The sequence below is a fragment of the Vespula pensylvanica genome, chromosome 2, assembly GCF_014466175.1.
Source record: "Vespula pensylvanica isolate Volc-1 chromosome 2, ASM1446617v1, whole genome shotgun sequence".
Classification (NCBI taxonomy): domain Eukaryota; kingdom Metazoa; phylum Arthropoda; class Insecta; order Hymenoptera; family Vespidae; genus Vespula; species Vespula pensylvanica.
The window spans coordinates 5413387-5426566 of record NC_057686.1 but is presented as its reverse complement, the minus strand read 5'-3'; the positions used below and the strand labels follow the sequence as shown (position 1 = coordinate 5426566).

The following is a 13180-nucleotide window of genomic DNA, read 5'->3' as shown; positions in this document are numbered from 1 at the left end:
ACTTCGTTCGAATGTATAATACTCGTCTAGTAGAATCGTCTTATCCGGTTGATTGTCGAGGATTCCCGCGAATCAATTAAACGTTCGGTACACCATAAAGTGAATGCCTGCCGGCAATTAGCCAGAGCGCTAATGCTTTCTATGTAATTACTATGACGATTGTAAAAAGTCGAAGGGAAGTACGCAAGATCGTTGTGAAAATAAAAGAAAAGAAGTCGAGGCTCGCGTGTCAACGGCTTTTTAGTAAGCCACCAATGACATCTAAGGCAATAAAATGTTTGCTTTTTACGGCTTGCATTCTCTCAAAACGAGCTATATAAAAGTCCTTTTAAATTATTCTTTTAAATGCGTTGGCTCGTCGTGAACGTTCGTCTTGTAATTTCGCCCTCTCCTCTAGCCACCCAGTCAGATTTACTTCGTATACCCTTTACCTCGGCCTTCGTTTACATCTCGTTATACGTGCCTGAAAATATTTATCTACTTCCCCTTCCACTTTGTTTCTCTCTCTCTCTTTCTCTCTCGGAAATTCTCATTGGTAAGTCCATACCGGTGCGTACATCCAACAGCGGAAACTCTCTTCTTACCCTTCTTCCATCCAGAAGTACCCGTCTACCTTCATTACAGTTATCTACGAAGACCGCAAAGCTTCGAATGAAATTTTCACCTCCCCTTCTGCCATGGCACGAAGCGTACTTACCTACCTACCTACCTACTATCTACTACCTACCGGCAAAGTGCTTAAAGAAAATACAAACGTGTTACTTTCTACTTGCAAAATTACATTCAACTTCTCACACTAACGCGACTACAATACTTTCATCTCTTGATATGTAACTACTAGCGCTAAATACACCGGCAAAACGGCTAAGAAGAAATTCGCTCGGCAAGATTACTCTTGGCTTTCTATAGAAAAATATCGAATGTGTACCGTACGATCGCGTTACCGTACGTTACTTATTGAAATAAGCGATATACGCTTGAAAATATATAATAAAAAGAAAATTGATACATGTTAAAGCACACTTCATCATACTCGATTAATTTTACCCTGTAATCATAAAAATCCATATAACGCGTCTTACTTTATAAACCAACAACAAAACTCGTCCTTGTTGCCTTTCCATCCTTCAACTGGTTGTTGACATGCTTGAAGGAAAACACAGGTGTACCATATAAATTCGGACGCCGGTAAATACGATGAAATTACGTAATATGAATACAATGACTAACGATAATATCGGAGAACGATCTTTCATAGATGTCGAACGCTGATTTATTTGCTTTGGAGAACAAGCACCACACAAGCACGTAAGTACGTACGTACGTACGTACGTGCCTATGTATATATGTATGTGCATGCGTGCATGCGTGCATGCTGGAGTAGAGGCGACGATCGTTGGCTACGTTACCGGATGTAATTCTAGTAGTTGACGAGCGATCATTACCAGAAGCCGACCGGTCGCGGGGGCGTGTGGAAACAAAGGCGAGAAGGGAAAGCTTCGACCGCACGAAAAGTTACGCAAGTCTTTGCGTTTCGAGGAGTACGGGCTGCCGGTCATTACAATTTCCACATCGCCGTTAATGAAGATAATTAGGCGCGAGCATATTCTTTCCTTTCTCAGGCCGCGTAATTCGTAAGGAAGAAAATACTAGCTGGGTGATATATACGGAGAAGAGGAGAAGGAAGAGGCATAGTATAATGCACCGGCACGTAAGCTCCGTTAAAAACACAAAGACCGCTGAGGGAAGATTATAGAACAAAATAGTCTCTAGACCTTCTTTATACCCGTCTATCGCGACGAGAAATCTCTAAGTATAGACGCAAAAAGTCGCGCGATGCGCGTCTAAGATTACCATGTTTGGCCTGCGTGCTAATCGGATACTGTGTATTGTGTACAATAGTGAAATAAAAAATATCTCCAATTTTTCACGATCGAATACGAAAAACTGTTATATATAATAGGGTAAGTGAAATAATTACATTGTTAAAAGTGATTCCGAGATACTCGAGAATGTATATGATATAAATAGTGTCGGTAAAAGAGAAAGGAATAACACGAGGATATCCTAAATATCGAAAAGACGTGTATTATATGTACGTTGCCGAGACGAAAAGTTGGCGAGGGAGCACTCGAAAGAAAGTAAAACGGTTTCGCCGTGTCCTCTCAAACCGAAGAGGACACTCTTGAGTAAAGAAGAAGCGTACAAGACCCAACGGATACGTACGTACATACGTACTTTAGCGTCAAGAGTGAAAAAAAGAAAAAACGAGACACAGAGAGAAAGGAAGAGAAAAAGAGAGTCCCATATCTCGTGGCGCACGTCGAAGAAAGAAAAAGGAAAGAAGGCAAGAAAGACAGAAAGAAAGAAAGAAAGAGGGGCCATTTGTATTCATATGAAAATATTATCTTGCCGCGCATCCTGCCTCTTCAGGATCGCTATTGGGTTTGCATAGATACTTATGCATGAAGGCAACATCGGCCGGCATTGTTATGCAACCCGCTGTAGATCCTCAATATAGATCCTCGCAGAGATTCATTCGGATTTGAAGAGCTTCGTGCTGGTTCCTTCCAAGAGGATCCTCTCTCTATCCTTTCCGTTCTCTCTCTCTCTCTCTCTCTCTCTCTCTCTCTCTCTCTCGCTCTCTCTATCTATCTATCTATCTATCTCTATCTCATTTTTCCTTCATCTTATACGTCAAAAAAGGAAGCTGAAATTCTCTTCTCTGTCTCGAATATTCACCATGAAGGTGAATCAGGCGATCGAATTTCTTCATTCACAAAATATAACGCAAATTATGTCTTCCGCCGATTTCGCTTCTTACGAGTTCTTACAATAAGATTCCACGGACAAATTAAAACGTATGATTATTTACGAGGGTATGATAAATGTTATAGAAAATTTCTCCAGGTCGATCGAACATGTGTTTATAGAAACTTATTATTTATAAAAAAAACTATCTTCTAAAAAAGATCAGCCAAAGCTCAACGAAAGCGGAAAGGGATTGAAGGAGACGAAATTGGATATCAATTATCATCCCCGGATGATTACAACGTAAGCCCTTGAGTGAACAAACAAACCGTTAGGATCGCCGGTAATTGGGTGGAAATTATTGCGTACCTTTGGCTCCCTCTCACTCCGGCGGCTTCGTGCACCGCGACACCGACGAAGGGACTGTAATTTTCTCTTAGGAAGTAAATTTCATTAATATAATATTATGGGTCGAAACAGCTAAAAGATCTGAAGGAACGATAAAGCTACCGAAACGCAACGGTAGTCGATCCATCGATAAAAACTGGGAGCCATCGCAAGCGAATTCCCTGTCTTTCACTTTCTATATCTTTATCTCACTCCCTCGAACATAGTTCTTATCGTAAAGAGGTCCAGGATGATCAATGAATATCCTGCTAGCGTCCACGTCGAGCCGATTACGCGACACTCGTACCTTGATATTCCAACGAGGGTATATTTCATGAGAGCGAGAGAGAGAGAGAGAGAGAGAGAAGGGGAGAGAGAAATGGGAGCAGACTGATAGGAGAGAGAGGGAGAGAGAAAACGTCGACAGACGGCTGCCGCAACATTTATTGGACCCTCGCATGCCAGTGTGCAATCAATAATTACGCAGAGTTGGATTAACGTACAGGCTGCGTTGAAAGCACTTGCCGGCTGCAATGACCGGCATCGACAAACATTTTCCATTCGGATCTGTTTACGAAGAAGCATAATTAGCAGACCGTCAAAGCTACCCGCACGAAGGAATAGAAACGCATGTAAAATGTATAAAAAGATAAAACAGGGAGAAAAAGTGAAATGGAAAAAGATTGAAAAAAAAAAGAAGAAGAGAGAAATTAGAACTTCGATGAGAACTAATCGAAGCATTAGTCGAAAGATCGCACGCAACTTAGCGGACGTAAATTGCTATATTGTCTGTCTCGTTTGGCAAAGTTAATTCAACGCCATGAAAACGTATAGGATTCCAAGTGGACCGCTTGACGATGATCAAAACAGAGTGAAACTCGCTCCGTGAATAGGTACAATAGCCTTTTAAAAGTACCTACAGGATACTCGTGTTTCAAAGAAGGAGTAAGGTCCATCTTGACCTTCCGCGAAGCAGCCACCCACGGTGCAACCACTATGGGGTTCCATGGCGACCCCCAATCAAGGTTAATCCGCAAAACAGCCATGTCGTGCCTTGAAGCTACGGTCTGTCTTCGATGACCGCTTTCAGAGACTATCTATTACGGGTTCATAGCTAACATCATTATTATCTCGTTATCATCGTTGGACAGAGCTGGAATTTCTTGCTACGTCAGCTCTTCCTTTCTATCGTCATCATGTCGATTATCCTTGACGTTATTATCCATTGGGTCTATATCGCGGCTATAAATAAAATCAAACGTACGCGATCGTTCTGAGAAAAAGTAGCTGAGCGAGAGTCCTCTTTATTACACTTGTCGCATTACAAACGTACAAGAACAAGCTGCATACGACTATATCAAGTTATAGATCGTTATCCCGTTTGGTATTTCCGCTTTGATAAAAAGCCTATCGTCGAATCTTCAATGAAAGGATAGTGGTGCGAACCACTACTAGTACGGTATCGATCGAATACATCAAAAATATTTGTGGCAGTATTCGAGATTATTCTCATGATGGGAAGAAGAGAGAAAAAAGGGATGAAGAGCAAAAGGATAGATAGGTTTAGTATATACCAATGTACGTGGGAGAGTAAGAAAGAGGGAAGAAGGGAGAGAGAGAGAAAGAAAGAGAAAGAGAGAGAGAGAGAGAGAGAGAGAGAGAGAGAGAGAGAGAGAGAGAAGGTAAGAAGACTCGACCGACGTATGAGATTACGTTTCACCCGTGTGGTCTGCGAAAGAAATTCAAGAGGTCAATTTCGATTAAATTTAATCTTGTGCAGGCTTCGAATCGGTGTTGTAACGAATCTGGGGAGGACTCATCGTGTAAATCATACACGGAATCCCCCTAAATTTTCCAAAATCTTCATTACCAAAAGGAAAGTCTGTGATTTCGATCGAAATGAGATTTACTAGTATCGTATTCCCCTTTCAACTTTTTATTAACGACGATTCAAAGAAGGAGAAGAAAAAAGGATATGGAAGGAAAAGAAAATGGATGGTAAATATATATGTCGGAGAGCAAATCGATCGATGGGAGGAGAAGAAGGTTGAAATCCGTTTGAACTCATACGATCGCTATTCGTTAGCCATCTGGACTGTAACAAATTTGTAATGGCAGAATAAACTGCATGTTTGCAAGTGATTACGCCAATTATGGGTAATACCGTCGTGCACATCTACGGCTGTTTATATTTGACGCAATCGTACGTGCCTTTACTCGTATGCTTTCAGATACGACTACAGCGTGGCCTGCACCCAACCCATGCGAACAAGCCCGTACCTAAATCAACAACCGCGGCCTACGCGTTCGAACCAATCCTGCGGTATACCGCATGCGAAAAAAGGAAGGCCAATGACAACGTCGTTGTCGTCGTCGTCGTCGTCGTCGTCGTCGTCGTCGTCGTCGTTGCCGTCGCCGTCGCTGCCGTTGTCATAGTACTCGCCATGTTTTTACTCTCCAGTCGTTAAACCGAAGATATGCACAAAACTACGGACAATTAGATATAACGTCGGCTTTCTAAACGTATCTCGTTTTATGCAAAGAAAGAGCATAAGCGTTGAAAATCAGGTATAGTTTGAATGACGTCGCTTATTAGAATTAAATAACTTTTTCTTTAGCAAATGAACATACTCGGAAAGAACCGAATAGAATTTGACAGATAACATGCGAAAAACTAGAATTATTACATCTGGTAGGCAGGAATTATCGTTTCGTAGCTTCACGCTCGAGGTACGTCGTAGGTCCAATTGTAATATTGTAATTATACTTCGCACCGTGGCATTATTAAGGTTACTCGCGCAATACGCTACAAGGCCAATGCCTCTCTTGGAAGGCGTGGCATCGGCTCAAATTATACCTAGCCTCCTCTTCCTGGACGAGAAAATGAATAAAAGCCGTCTCTTTTCTCCCCTTTTAAGGACTATACCGTCGTGCGTGTATGCTTCGCGTTATTTGCGGATAATGACAAATGGACACAGACCTCGTCACAAAGCTCGTTACAAAGAGTTCTTAGAAATGACATTTAGATATAAACTTTGTTGTTACGGCGATTGTTATCATTTTTCCCAAAGGGTAACGATACTTTTTGAAAAATTAACAAATTAGAAAGGATTCTTCTCGTTTCTATCCTTCGAATCAACGAGATACGAGCGAGATCCTTTTTCTTCCTTTCGTCCTTTCTCTTATAGGTAAAGAGAGACAAAGATTTTCTTAAGCGAAGGAAGAGGACGCGCCTTCATCGTCTTTTAATGGAAAGGTAAATAGCGTTCAGGAAATTTGCGCTTTCAAGGCGTCTCTCGCCACAAGATACAAAAGCATGCAGGAAATTCTAAGCAAAATAGCCGGTGTAGGATCTGCTAATTCAATAGAAACTATTTGCACTACCATTAGACGCGAACATCGGCTCAATGGCGATGCCATTGGCTCTATACACATCGATGTATATGCGAGAAAGACGTATTCCATCTTGGTTTGGTACTTAGGCATTGACTTATACAGTATCACATGAGAGAAACTACATGTTACTCTTACAGCGAATATTTCATGGAGATCGCTAATAGATGGTAAACTAAAATCATTTAAAGAATTTCTATCAAGTTTCGAAAGGTCATCTTAGCCCGATCAAACAGGTTTTTAAGCGTGTAGACAAATTTTTTCAACTCCTCGCAAACGAAATAAATACTCCGTACAATATCTTCAAATAAAAATTATTTAAAGGATCGTAGATTTTTATCGGCAAATATAAGTCCTTACGTAAATCAACGAATTGAAATAGGTTCGAGTCGAATAATATTACGAATTGTTCCCTCATCGAGAGCAATCGCAGGAGAACGATAATAATGCAGCAGCAGAATCGCAATCGTTTTAGAATACTCGCTCGGAAGGCAACGTACTTATAGAGAGAAGAAAAAAGAAAGCCAGCGAGCAATTCGCTCATACAAATATACCGAGTATATATATATATATATATATATATATATATATATATACACATACATATTTAGGTATATACCAACATACATACATCCTTCCAATTACTTAAAGCTTCAGCAAGATTCTAGCTTCGGCAAGATTCTTTCTCCGACTGTTTGCAGGCAACTTTCTTGTCCCTTTCTCTCTTTCGCCTACGTCGCATCCTACAACTTCTCCCCTTCAGACGGTCGACCTTACGTTCTCTCTTTGACTGCATCTTCCATCCTCGCGAAAGGGTGGGATAGGGAGAAGAGCATTTAATTGCACGATATCGAATTCCTCGTAAGAATGGCGAACGTGGAGCGAAGGAATCTGCATCGAACTTATAATAGACGAACGGAGACGACGGAGACGACGAAAACGACGAAGAAAGTACGCCTTCGAAAGAACCGGAAATCAAGAACTTATTCCCATCCATTCGGTAGGATACGTGCATACCGATCGGAGCACCTAATAAATGCTTCTTCGTTCCTCGTATATCTCGGTAGGATTGATAATAGTTCCTTGGATGAAAGTCATCGGAACGATATGGAACATAACATTCCAAGTAATCGTTTTATCATATCCGGTTAGTAAGATATTTATTAGAAGGGATAAATAAAATTCTATAAATCACCCTACGAACGTTTATTACATCCACAGGAAGATTACGAAACGCTGGACCATCCAATTTCCGTTTTCCTTCTTTGACGTGACGTTTGGCACGTATCGAAATTGCAGTTACCTACGAAGACGAAGATGAAACGAACCACGCGTTTACGTCTACGCGCATATCGTATTCCCGCCCTTTCTATCTGTCTCGTTTCTCCGTTCCACCCCTGTACATAGTCTTCCCCTAGTCGCGCATCGGGAGGCACAATTTCCGCTACACTTCCGACAATGCTTCCATTGGCCGATATAATCAAAAGACAATAATATCGTTGCCAAAACGTATCTCTGGACGCGTTGGCAGTTCGCACGGTCGTTCTCTCGATGACCATAGAAAGTGGCGTAGGTATGTACTAGACTCGTAACGATGCGTCGCATGCACGAAGACCTTCGTTCGTTCTACGATTCCAATCATCCAATCCACCTACATGGTTACGTATCTACTCACGTACGTATCTATATAGTACCTACATCATCGTAGAAGAGTATGCGAGAGCATTCGCACGATGCTCGAGCGTGAATTCATGCAGGACGGTTTGATGCACGCGAGAGCGTATACGTATCGTGCGTAAATTAGTACGGGAATTAGTGCGCTACACGTATTTGTATGTATATTATATACACGCGCGTACGTATATATATATATATATATATATATATATATATATACATACACACATATATACACTTATACGTGTAGACACGTACGGCTACATATACGCATTGACGTGATATATGTACGGATATGTATATGTACATGCATATGTATCGTCTATAGACGTCTACCAGGTCGTTGCATAATATTGACCCCGCGTGTCGTGACTTGTAAATGCGGTGTAACGTCTGACGCGTATATACGCACTAATGGAGCCGTAGTGTCGGTCTAGTAGAGACGTAATAACAAATGAAAGAAAGAGAGAGAGAGAAAGACCGAGAGAGATAAAGTCGAGTGCAGATAGGTTAATGAATTAACGAAGATAAGACAGATACATGGATATTTGCGCTTGTCAGATGTACGTATGGACGAATATTTTGTCATTCGTGGAAGTAGCGCACTACTCTCGAACGTTCAACGATTCTCGATATTTACATGATTGCACGTAATGCCTTGAATTTTAATCAGATCGATACCGTACAGAGAGAAAGAGAGAGAGAGAGAGAGAGAGAGAGAGAGAGAGAGAGAGAAAACGCATGTGCATCGAAGAGCCTCTCGAAGTGCAGGCGGCTTGGTACTCACGATTACTCGTAACTCTACGCGATCACGTACGACGTGGATATGTACACGTGAATATGTACTACCTATATAACTACATACCTATGTGGATCTCCCAAAGGTGGATTGTAATTTGACCAAGCGTACCTAATCGTCCTCTCAGTACATGATTCTAAGTCATAAACTACGATATATAGACATACATTGCATATAGAAAAATTTTCTCCGATATTTTCTCCGAATGATTTTTGAACAAGAAGAAAAATCGATCGAAACAATGATATTTCTCGATATGTTAAAAAAGATACAACGGTATAGAAGGATGTACGAGATATGTACAGAAATTCTTCGTTACGACGAGAAGGAGGAAGAAGATGAAGGAGAAGATCGTAAACAAATGAGGAAGATTCGCGTGGCCGAGAACAATTCGACGAATATTAGATATTTTACGAGCGTCCATCTCTCAAATCGAATTACGGATAAAAGATATTAGCGATGGCGAGGATCGGGCAAAGTGAGAACGCGCGTGCGCACACGCGAGGCTACGTATATATCGCGTGGTATACCCGCAATCGCATATGCGGCCATACCTCTACGTGTCATGCATAAATGATATATGCATGCCATGAATAACTCCGCTCACCGCACAATGTCCGACCGAAGAAAGACGCGATCTCTCGGTCCCTCCTCCCTCTCTCTCTCTCTCTGTCTCTCTCCTACTTCCTTTTACTCTCTCTCTCTCTCTCTCTCTCTTTCTCTTTCTCTCTTTCTCTCTCTTTCTCTTTCTCTCTTACTCTGCCAACGTAATTAATAATTTTTCTCACAGAACATTTTTCGGTCAGCAAAGAGACTCCGCTATTCTTGCGCTAATTGCGAATGAGCGAGGCGCGGAAATCGTCGCTCGGAAACGATTCGTAAATCAAACAGAGAGAGAGAGAGAGAGAGAGAGAGAGAGAGAGAGAGAGAGAGAGAGAGAGAGAGAGAGAGAGAGAGAGAGAGAGAGAGAGAAGAAAGTAAACTCAGGTAAGTTTAATCTTCTATTGTTTCCCGCGATCCAATCTCTTGTAACTACTATGAAATATATAGATAAAAAGAAAGAAAATGAAAAGGACGGAGACAAAGAAACAAAGAGATATAGAGAAAAAAGAAGGAAGGTAAGAAAGAAAGAAAGAAAGAAAGAAAGAAAGAAAGATGGAAGGAAAGAAAAAGAAAGAAAGAAAAAAGAAAACAAAAAGAATAACAATGATGATCATCATTACAACGGATCGATGTTACGGTGTAAAATACACGGTGTCTGCTTTGTTAGTAGATCCAAGAGGAAGATCCGTGTATCTATTATACACGTGGTAGAGAACGTTCAACTTATAGGAACGGCAGAGTATTATACGTACATAGTATACGCGTAGGCACGGAAGCGGACGAAAAGCACAGGACGCTGTATACGTCGCTTCGTATAAAGCTAGAATTGGTAGCTAGACGAAGAGGAGAGTCCGAGAGTCCGGGAGTATGTAATGCGTATGTAGGTAAGCGAAGGCGTAATTATACGTAGATACGTGAATGTACGCACACAAGTATACCGACGACGAGTCATGCTCGCACCTGCTGCCCCGACCGGACGGCAGACGCGTCCTCCTATTGGTCGACGTCGCACCGGTCAACGAACAGACGGATGGACGGACTGATGGACGGATGGATGGATGGATGGATGGATGGATGGATGGATGGATGGATGGATAGATAGATGGATGGATGGATGGATGGATGGATGGATGGACGGATGGATAGATGGACGAACGAACGGCCGCGTACACACCGGTTATTGTCCTGTCCCATGGAGAAACAAGCTCCGTCCTATCGACTTCGTTAGCACTCGATAGCAATCCAAAGGTGTTCGCGAGGCTCACGCCGATATAATCGCGAATAACGCGAGAAGAACGGCGGATGGAGAAGTTCTGGGCAATGGAACGAAGTCGAACGAACGATGAGAGATTATCTACTCTCCTTTCGAACACGACGATTTGTCATTAGTCGCGACGTTAACTACGTACCGATCGATCGATTTGGTAATTAAATTCCGAGGGCGTAACGAACCGAACGTAATTAAGTCGAACATACGAGAAGATATTTACATTCACCATGTCGTCGTATTGAAAGACGAAACGTCTTTAAACATTAGATTATAGTAGTCCAATAAATGTCAAAAGACAGGTCGAGACTAATTCGAAAGGAAAAGAAAAGAAACGAAAAGGGAAGAAACAAAAAGAAGAAAAGATCAGACACTGGTATCGAACGTCGTAATTGACCACGATAAAACTTATGCCGAGCATAAAATGTCGCAGGAATACGATGCGAGCGAAATTCGCACACGTTATGCCGCGTATAGCGCGATCTTCCTTTTACGGTATTACAAATTATACATTATATCCTTGCGATTTATTGCCGGTGTTACGCCATCAAATATTCTCTGGTATAATTTCGCCGAGCAGTTCCGCGGGACGTTATTATCGCGAAGCTTCGCTCCGACGCGCGTCGCCGCATAAAACCGCCGAGATTGGAGGCAAGGCGTGTTAAGAGTGAAGACCTAAAAGGAGGAAGAAAAGAGAAAAGGAAGAAGAAGAAGAAGAAGAAGAAGAAGAAGAAGGAAGAGAAGAAGAAGAAGAAGAAGGAAGAGAAGAAGAAGGAGGAGGAGGAAGAGGAGAAGAAGAAAAATAAGAAGTATAGAAGGAGAAGATATATATATATATAAAGAGAGAGAGAGAGAGAGAGAGAGAGAGAGAGAGAGAGAGAGAGAAAGAGAGAGAAAGAAACGCAAGGATTTAAGTAGGCACGCAAAAAGGAGCTCGACTATTCGAACGGAATATATAAAGTGCAATAACCGCGTAAAAGGGTGGGGGTTACTCTGGCAGTATGGGCAAGCGCGCGATTAACCGTTTCAAAAACGAGTTTTTATCGGGCGCCAAAGTAGGCGCATAAATACGCCGACGTTATTGGCGAATTGGCCGTGACAGCTAATTACAATCCTGTTTGAGTTAGGAAGGTGGTCCCTATCTCTCTCTCGATCGCGCCTCTCTTCCGTCCTCGTGGCTCCGAAGAAAAATCGTCTCCTTTCGTAAGAGAGTTTCGGTCGTGAACTTTCTACGTATCTTTCTCTCTTTCCTCTTTACCTTCAACCGTATAGCTCTTCTTATCTCTTTTACATCGCACTCTCTCGTAAAGGTATGGAAGACAACGCTCTGCTGTTTCTTATTTAGAATATTACGAAGGTAAAGATGGGAGAAGCGGATGATAAATCTTGCCGATGATACTCTCAACGAAATGAGAGAAAAATCTTACGATGTAATTATCGCTTCGACGTTGATTAGTAGATCGATGATAAAATGTGTTAAAGAATGTGATTACATCGAAATTAATTTATAACTAGTATCTGCATGTACGATATATAATAGATCGTATAAGCTAACCGCACGAGATATGATATTCCATGGAACCCATAGTAACAAGGCAAAACATCAAAGTTCTTCCGCATTGAATTTCTCGATGTTCGTTAATAGAAACCACGAGTTTCGGCTTTCCGTTAATTAATATCGAAGCAAGTCCAACATCCGAAAGTCTTTCCTAAAGGACAATAATACGTTCGCGTTTCAAGTTTTAGTGGGCGCTTCGTGTAAACGTCGTCCGTATGAGAAACAGCTCCGGACTCCGGTCTTTTCATCATTAAACCACGGCGACGTTGAGTCTACTACGTAGCAATAAATATAGACGAATGGTACCGGAGATTATGCGTGCATCTGCGACCGGCAATTTGGTCGCAACGGAGAAGCTTTTGATCTATTCTCGGTACCGAGCGTCGACCACACGGAGATACTCGGTCCGATCCACTTGCGGAGTTTACGAAAACCACCACGGTCCTTCCGACGATAGATTTGACTCGCTCGTGAATCATCCAAGTTCTTCCCTTGGATCTCCGATTCTCTGTGTCTACCGATAACCACCGAGAATTAATCCTTGAGAATTTTCAAAATTCTTTGTAAATTACACGATTCTTCGATCGTTCCCTTTACGCATGAGATGTTAAACGAAACGCAATGCGGAATTCTCGACAAAGTTTCTTACGAGCTCGTGGGAAACCTACCGCGAGAGAATTAAGAGCAAGCGTACACGTTCGCCGCACGATTTCACAACGATCGCAGAACGATAAAGTCGCCAAGG

The 13180-nt window shown here is 41.9% G+C and overlaps 1 protein-coding gene and 1 long non-coding RNA gene across 3 annotated transcripts in view; one reads left to right on the top strand and one right to left on the bottom strand.

The window, feature by feature from the left end:
* Nucleotides 1–13180, bottom strand: part of LOC122637604 (UPF0489 protein C5orf22 homolog) — a 428365-nt gene that overhangs the window by 313966 nt on the left and 101219 nt on the right. The gene's annotated exons all lie outside the window — the stretch shown is intronic.
* On the top strand, nucleotides 4780–6249 carry LOC122637611. The gene is made up of 2 exons (XR_006329274.1): nucleotides 4780–4820; nucleotides 4919–6249. It is a non-coding gene; the product is annotated as an uncharacterized LOC122637611 (long non-coding RNA).